General features: G+C 31.7%; 1 long non-coding RNA gene across 2 annotated transcripts; it reads right to left on the bottom strand.

The window, feature by feature from the left end:
• Positions 1–1,524: 1,524 nt before the first annotated feature.
• On the bottom strand, positions 1,525–3,957 carry LOC104646585 (uncharacterized). Of its 2 annotated transcripts, none has more exons than XR_011221427.1 (2): positions 3,558–3,957; positions 1,525–1,734 (listed from the first exon to the last, which is right to left on the bottom strand). It is a non-coding gene; the product is annotated as an uncharacterized lncRNA (long non-coding RNA). The 2 variants fall into 2 exon arrangements; XR_740704.4 differs by having other exon boundaries at positions 1,525–3,421.
• Between the last annotated feature and the right edge of the window lie 2,935 nt (positions 3,958–6,892).

Here is a 6,892-nt window from a genome sequence, read left to right on the forward strand (position 1 = left end):
AATAGGGTTGAACTTAGATTTTTGAAGCCCATTTAATAAAAAGGTGTTTTAGCCCAGCCTGAAGAAGCCTGTTGATTTGATGGGCTTGAGAAATATTGGTAGGGTAGGCCCGTGGGCCAATAATAATTAATTAAAAATAATTAATATAATATAAAATTTTAAAATTTAAGAGAGTCCAAATTCAAAATAATTAGGTTAATATTTTTATTTATATATTTATATTTATAATTCAAGATAATTTCAGAGACCTCCCTCCAGGCTTCGCTTTATAACACTCACCTTCCTGTGGTTTACGATATTACGTCTACCTCCCTTATTTTTATTTTCTTGTAACCATTCTTTAAACCTATTTAGATTAATATAAATTAATTTACATTTGATAAATTTACCCTTATATATGAATGTTTAGATCTAATTTTCAATGATTTATCTTTATTCGTTGGATCATGTTTCTTCTTAGCCTGTGTAATTGTTTAACTAGAATAAAATCTTATCGTTCTTATCGAATTTCTTTCTTGGGTAGTTTAATTTTGTATTTTATTTGAAGAAATTGTTGCCGCAAAATGATGGATTATGGGGAAAAATTTACATGAATTGGTAAAGGTTAAATAAATTATTTTTTATATAATATTTATTTGGAAGAAATTTATTTAAAAAAAAGTAAAATTGTCAAATCTTTATTAATTTATATTTATTTTAAATAATTTTAAAGAATGGTTACAAGTAAATGAAAATAAGGGAGGTAGACGTAATATCGTAAACCATAGGGGAGGTGAGTATTAAAGAGCGAAACATGGAGGTCTCTGAAATTATCTCTATAAATATTATAAAAATAATTTTATTTTGATTTAATTAACAAGTACAAACATTAACATCAGGTAATATTGTTTTATCGAAATTTATGACAATATTTTAAATTATAATTTGAAACTTAATTTAGCAACTATAAAAAAAAAATATTTTTGAAAAACAAGTGGCCTGGCCCGTCAAGCCACATACTTGTGGGTTGGGTCGACCATTTTTGCCCCACGCCAAAAATGGGCTAGCGCGACCTGACCCCTAAAATGTCAAAGCCTATATGGATTAGCCTGGATGGTGTGGGCTAGCCCATATTGACAACTCCAATTCCAAGTATGAAATAAGTCAAATGCTATACTGTAAAATAATAATTTCTACTTAACATTTTATCCGAGGTAAAGTTTTACAGTTGAAAAATCAACACAATAACTTAAGCATGAATTTGAAAACTAAATACTAACTATGAAAGGATATTGAATAATTCTCAAATTATTCTTGAAGCTCAAATTGCCTAACTTAAACTTTTACCCATGTTCATGTTTAGAACCAATATGAATAATTCAAAACTCCTAATTATGGATTAAGGAACTTTGTTTAACAACTGTGAAAGGATATAGAAACCTTATGTCATTCATACGAAGTCTTAAGTTAAATTATAAGACAACTTATTTATATATATATATTTTTTAAGAAAATTGACAATTTCATTCAGCTCAAAAAAAGGAATTAAATTGTTAATTCAAACTCAAAACATGGATTCAAAGCTTTTTAACAACTATGAAAGAACACAAAATGTTCTCAAGTCATTCTATAAGCTTAAATTATCAAACATAAAAAGGGTTTGAAGAATAAATGAAAATTTGAAATGCCACCAATTGTAAGATACAAAAGAAAGATTTGATAAAATAAACTCGAGGAGCTCCATGGCGGTTTTATCTAAGTCAAGAAGAGAATTTTAAAGTTGTTAGTTTTTCACAATCAAATATAATAAAGAAAATATACTAATATCAAGGCAAATAAGAGAATAAGAAAACAAGGGGGCGACTGAAATTTTATTTCACCCCCAAGTCCCAGCCCTTCAGGTCGATGCCGCTGTCGTTTAGCTTGGACTTTTGAAAGTCCAAAACTTTCAAAAAAAAATTTAGCCTTTCTAAGGCTGCGGCTACTGCTTCATTAATTAGGCATTTTAACCCAAATTTGCTCCTCATTTTCAGCCTTTTGAGGTTATCGTAACTCTGCCTCAATTAGTGCAATTTTTGGGACTTTTCAAGTACGATAAAATGCTATTCTTTTAGCCATTTAGGCTACTGCTGCTGCTGTATTTTTGGGTGTCTAAACAAATAATATTAGCTCCCTTTCACAACTCCGAAGAAGGTTGACTCAAAAAGAGGAAAATGCAAGAGAGGGGAGTCCATTGGACTCATTCACGGAAAGCGTGTTCATGCAAAAGGAGGAAAAGAAAAGAGTAAAATAAGAACCTCAGTATGAATAATATCAAGTCAAATTAACGATCTAGTTATCATCATGTAAAAAATCCAAAACACAGTGAACAATATTTTTAAAGTAATAAAATATGATTTCTTAAAACTAATAAAGGAACTTAACCGTAGTCATCCTAACTACATGGTGTTGCTAAGAAATTTGAGCAAGTAACGAAGTGCAATGGAAATAATTATGAATGTCATACTCTAACTTAAACAATTACACAGAACAGGCACAAAGGTTATTGAACATAGAGTTTTGCACCCTTTCAGTCGCCAACTGATCATAATTTAAACAAACAATGAAACAACAAGAAAACTAATTCAAACAGTAATAACAGTCCAAACAAACTCCTACAGGCTCCATTTACACCCAACTAACACTTAAATGTAAGCACAATAAACTTGTCAGAACGATCATGTAACAGGAGAGTGAAATAGAGATGATCCCTATGATACCAGTCCAACCATAATTTAAACAACAACCATAGAAGCAACACAACTACGAAAAGCTAATCATCTCAAACCAAATTTCTCAAATAAGGAGATAGAATAATGCCATCAGAGGGATAAAACGACGTGGGAAGTGAAAGAGGCGAGACCATGAAATGAAAGGATTATTTTTTTTAAAGCTACAGAACATGTTCTGAGATGAAAGTGACAAACTTGAACATTAATCATCCACAACTTACTGTGAATATTGACAATAAAACAAAAGGGGTATTCTAATTTTAACTTAATGTAAATATTGACAATCAAACAAAAGGGGTATTCTAATTTTTTAATAGAGTTGAAGAAAATCTGCAAGTTTTTGTGGATATAATCAATCACAGACAATCTAATATATTGAAAACGCTAAACTACCAATCATATTATGAAGACAAGAAGCCAACAAGATAACTAAAAAATATGCAGACGAAAACCCTTCATAATGCAAAATCTAATCAGAGAAAATTAAATTAAACTAGCAAGAAGGAAAATATACGTGATTACTTTGTGCTGAGCAGCAAATCGGGACAACGAGTTTGGAATCGATTCCACCTCTTTAACTCAAAAAGCCACAAAATGTTTTAAAATTTGAATTGTGGAACCAAGAATTCCAAAAAGTTTTTGGGTATTCTTTGGTCTCCGAAAATCCTCCTCTGAACAGTGAAAAGAAAGGGATTTATATAAGAGAGATTTGGGGGAAATTCTTGTTAGACACTATGTGGGAGAATCCCAAATTCAAAAATCAGCAAAGATAAGGGTGGGTGAGCTGGAGGGTGTACGAATTCATACCATTTTTAAATAGAAAAGAGGGGAGAGTCGTCCGATTTTGAGCCAAGAACGAGCTTGTAAGGAGATGGAGACACCTGGCCTTGTACTCCAACTTTCAAGAGGATCAGGTCGAGGGAGAGAGACACGTGCGAGACTCAATTCGATGGGCGCACTGCGTGACTGTTTTGGACGAGTCGCGTACTGCTGGAGTTTCTGGTTTCGCCCTTGTTCTGGGTTGACATTGTTGAGGCTGCGGATGTGTTATTTTTGGATGAGGGAAATTGAGAGCAGAGTAGTGAAGGGGTTATTTGGGCCAGGTCTTGTGAATTGGGCCAAGAATTTGGGTTTTCTTTTGTTTGCATTGAAAAGCTAAGGCCCAATTTAATTTCAACGGAAAAAAGACCCCTGGTCTTGAAAATGATAAGATGAAAAAAAATTAAAACAAAATGAATTATGCTTTCAATTAATTATTAACTCTCTTAATTCAGACAAAGTAAAACAATCATCTTGACATAAGGTTTTAATTATTATTAGTTTTTTTAAAAAAAAAAAAAATTCTAACTTAGTTAAAACACCATTTTAGTAAAACAATTTTCTAAATATATATTGTAAACTATATAAATCTATATATTTCAAGTATATAGAAATATATTTTATAGGAAAAGAAAACGGAAAATCACCATAAAACTAAGTATTTTTGATTTTTTTCAAAATAATTACTTCAAATTGTTTGAAATTCAAGAAGCTTGAAAAATAATAAATTAGCAGAGGGACAAAATTGAGTGTCAACACTAAAAAGGACAACAAATATAACATGATAGACCCACTCGGTAAGCCTATAAATCTAACAAATGCAGGGTTTCCTAATTATGGACTTCTCATTTCCCCTCACCGCCTTCTCTGGCTTCCAAATTAATAGACCCGATATTATTTTTGTTAAGAATCTCAAAAGTAGACAAAGAATGAATTACTCTTTCTAGGCTCAAAAGGTCATCATGCAATTTGATTTGTAGTTCTTTAAGCCAAATATTAATGTCGCCATCTCTGTTTGTAATGATTTATTGTTATATTATATCTAGTAAATAGGAGTATTCGCTTAACATGAAAAAAAAATACTTTGACTTATTTTTTAAAACACAAGAACCCAATGCATACTCCTAAAAACCCCAATTATTCATGTTTGGTAGTTCAAGGATTATCGGGTATTCTCTATAAACTGAATCAAATTGGATCAAAAACTTTATTTTATTCAGGGTTTTAGTGTATACATTCATCCTCATAGATTGAGATGAAATTCGATCATTTGACTTCAACAAACAAGTAATCATACAGAAATTCAAATTCAAATACAAATTCAAATTTTAAGAAAGATTTACATTTGAGTGTCTATGTGTTTGCAAAACAAAACAATATCCACACTATATTTCAATGCAAATTTTTGGTTATATGCTTCACTATAATTAATGTAGACACTGAATCATATCTTCACTTAGTAGCTTACAGTATAATCACACTAGACTTTTTTTCCTCATCTTCGAGGAAAAGGAGGATTATCCATGTAAATGTTGAAAGTTTAACATAATAAAACTAAAAATTACTAGAGTTAATGATTGATAGCAATTTCATACAGAAAAGGGAGGAAATGAAGAAGTGGGAAGCTATTTGTAAATATCTAAAACGTAATTGGATGATTAGGGATGTAGTGGGGTTAGTTTCTAATTAAAAGAGGAAATAAAGGCTTAAATTTAAAAACATTTTTGATTTATCCTTTTGGAAAATGGGCCATCGACCAAAAGAAAAATAGAAAATTGAATTTCCAAAACAAAAATGGTAGTTAGTTGAATCAATTTAGGTATCAATTATAACCTGATGTGACTGTAATACATCAAAATTTTCTAAGATCAGACTCGAATCATGTTGGGTTTTAAAAAGGTGTGAATGGAAAATAAAGAGTTGCGACTTTTATAAAGAGTTGTGACTTTTATGAAATGTTGCGACTTTTATGAAAAGTTGTGGATTTTATGAAAAGTTGCGACTTTTATGAAAAGTTGTGATTTTTATGGACAGTTGTGACTTTTATGAAAGGTAACGACCTTTCTGAAAGATTGTGACTTTTCCAAAGGTTTGTGATTTTCCGATAAGGCACAATAAGAACCTTTTTGTACTACCCTTTTTCTATAAATTAAGGGATTTCCTCTCATTTTAATATAGAACTCATGGACTTCTTCTTCAACTATTAAATCTAGTATTCTAAGTGTACTTTATTGTCGTTGAGTGGTTCGCTGACATAGGAGTTTTTTGTATCTATACTCTGGTGATTGAGATCATTTTACTCTGGGAGGTCATATTCCAAATCGAACCCCGGATTCTAGAGGGGAACAATTTCCTTAAGGGGACACTGTGATTTCAATGGACTTGATCTTTTTCCTATTAAAAAATTTCCAGATTCTATTACGTGTTTTACAAATTTTAGAATTGTGAATTAATTTCAGTTCTTCTATTCTTTTGTTCTTCACTGGTTCATTAAACTTGGTAACTTCGTGTTTCTGCAAAGTTTGTTGGAATCAGTGAGATTCTTTACACACATTAACAATAATTCTTCTCTAAGAAAAATATTTCATATATTTTTTTAAAAAATCTGTTTATGATTCTTGTTTGCGCTATAGCTTTAATTTTCTAGTAGTGAAAATGTTCTTGAACTTTGTTGTCTTACAAAGATGTGCAAAGGTTTGTTCTAAGTATGTTTGAAATACAAGATGAATAACAAATCATTCTATAACACCACAAACCTCTACACTTAAAATTATAATTGTTCATCTAGCACTTCAAACATTGAGAAAGGCTAAAGAGGGTTAACTTAAAAGTCCACGAACCCATAATGGACCATGGACCCTTCATGACTCCCTATACGGACCATTTAGGGGACCAAGACTCGTTTAGGTCAATGTGACCAACCATCAAAGGCTGACAAGGAGGGGGTCACCTGGACGGGACCCTAGGCGGCCCGTGGTGGCTTGTACTGCCCTTTTGGGGGTCCATACCAGTCACCCATCAATTCTTATATTTTGAGTCAACTTCAAACAATCATATCTCTCATCACATAATGAATTAGGTGGTCCATGACTTATTAACATAAAGGTCTTTGAATCCTTCAAAAACTATCAAATTTTTCCTCATTTTGAGTTTCGAAAAAAAGTTATGTCTGATTTAGAGAAGCATTGTCGGCCAAGTGATGTTTAACGACCATCAATACGGCCCATGAAATTTCACGGACCAGGATACCTTAACGGTCTGTGAAACCTCCCTTTTAAGGTATTTTGTCAAATTTAAAAGTTGGGGTCATTTTGGTCTTTGTC

The sequence above is a fragment of the Solanum lycopersicum genome, chromosome 1 (assembly GCF_036512215.1).
Source record: "Solanum lycopersicum chromosome 1, SLM_r2.1".
Taxonomy (NCBI): Eukaryota; Viridiplantae; Streptophyta; class Magnoliopsida; order Solanales; family Solanaceae; genus Solanum; species Solanum lycopersicum.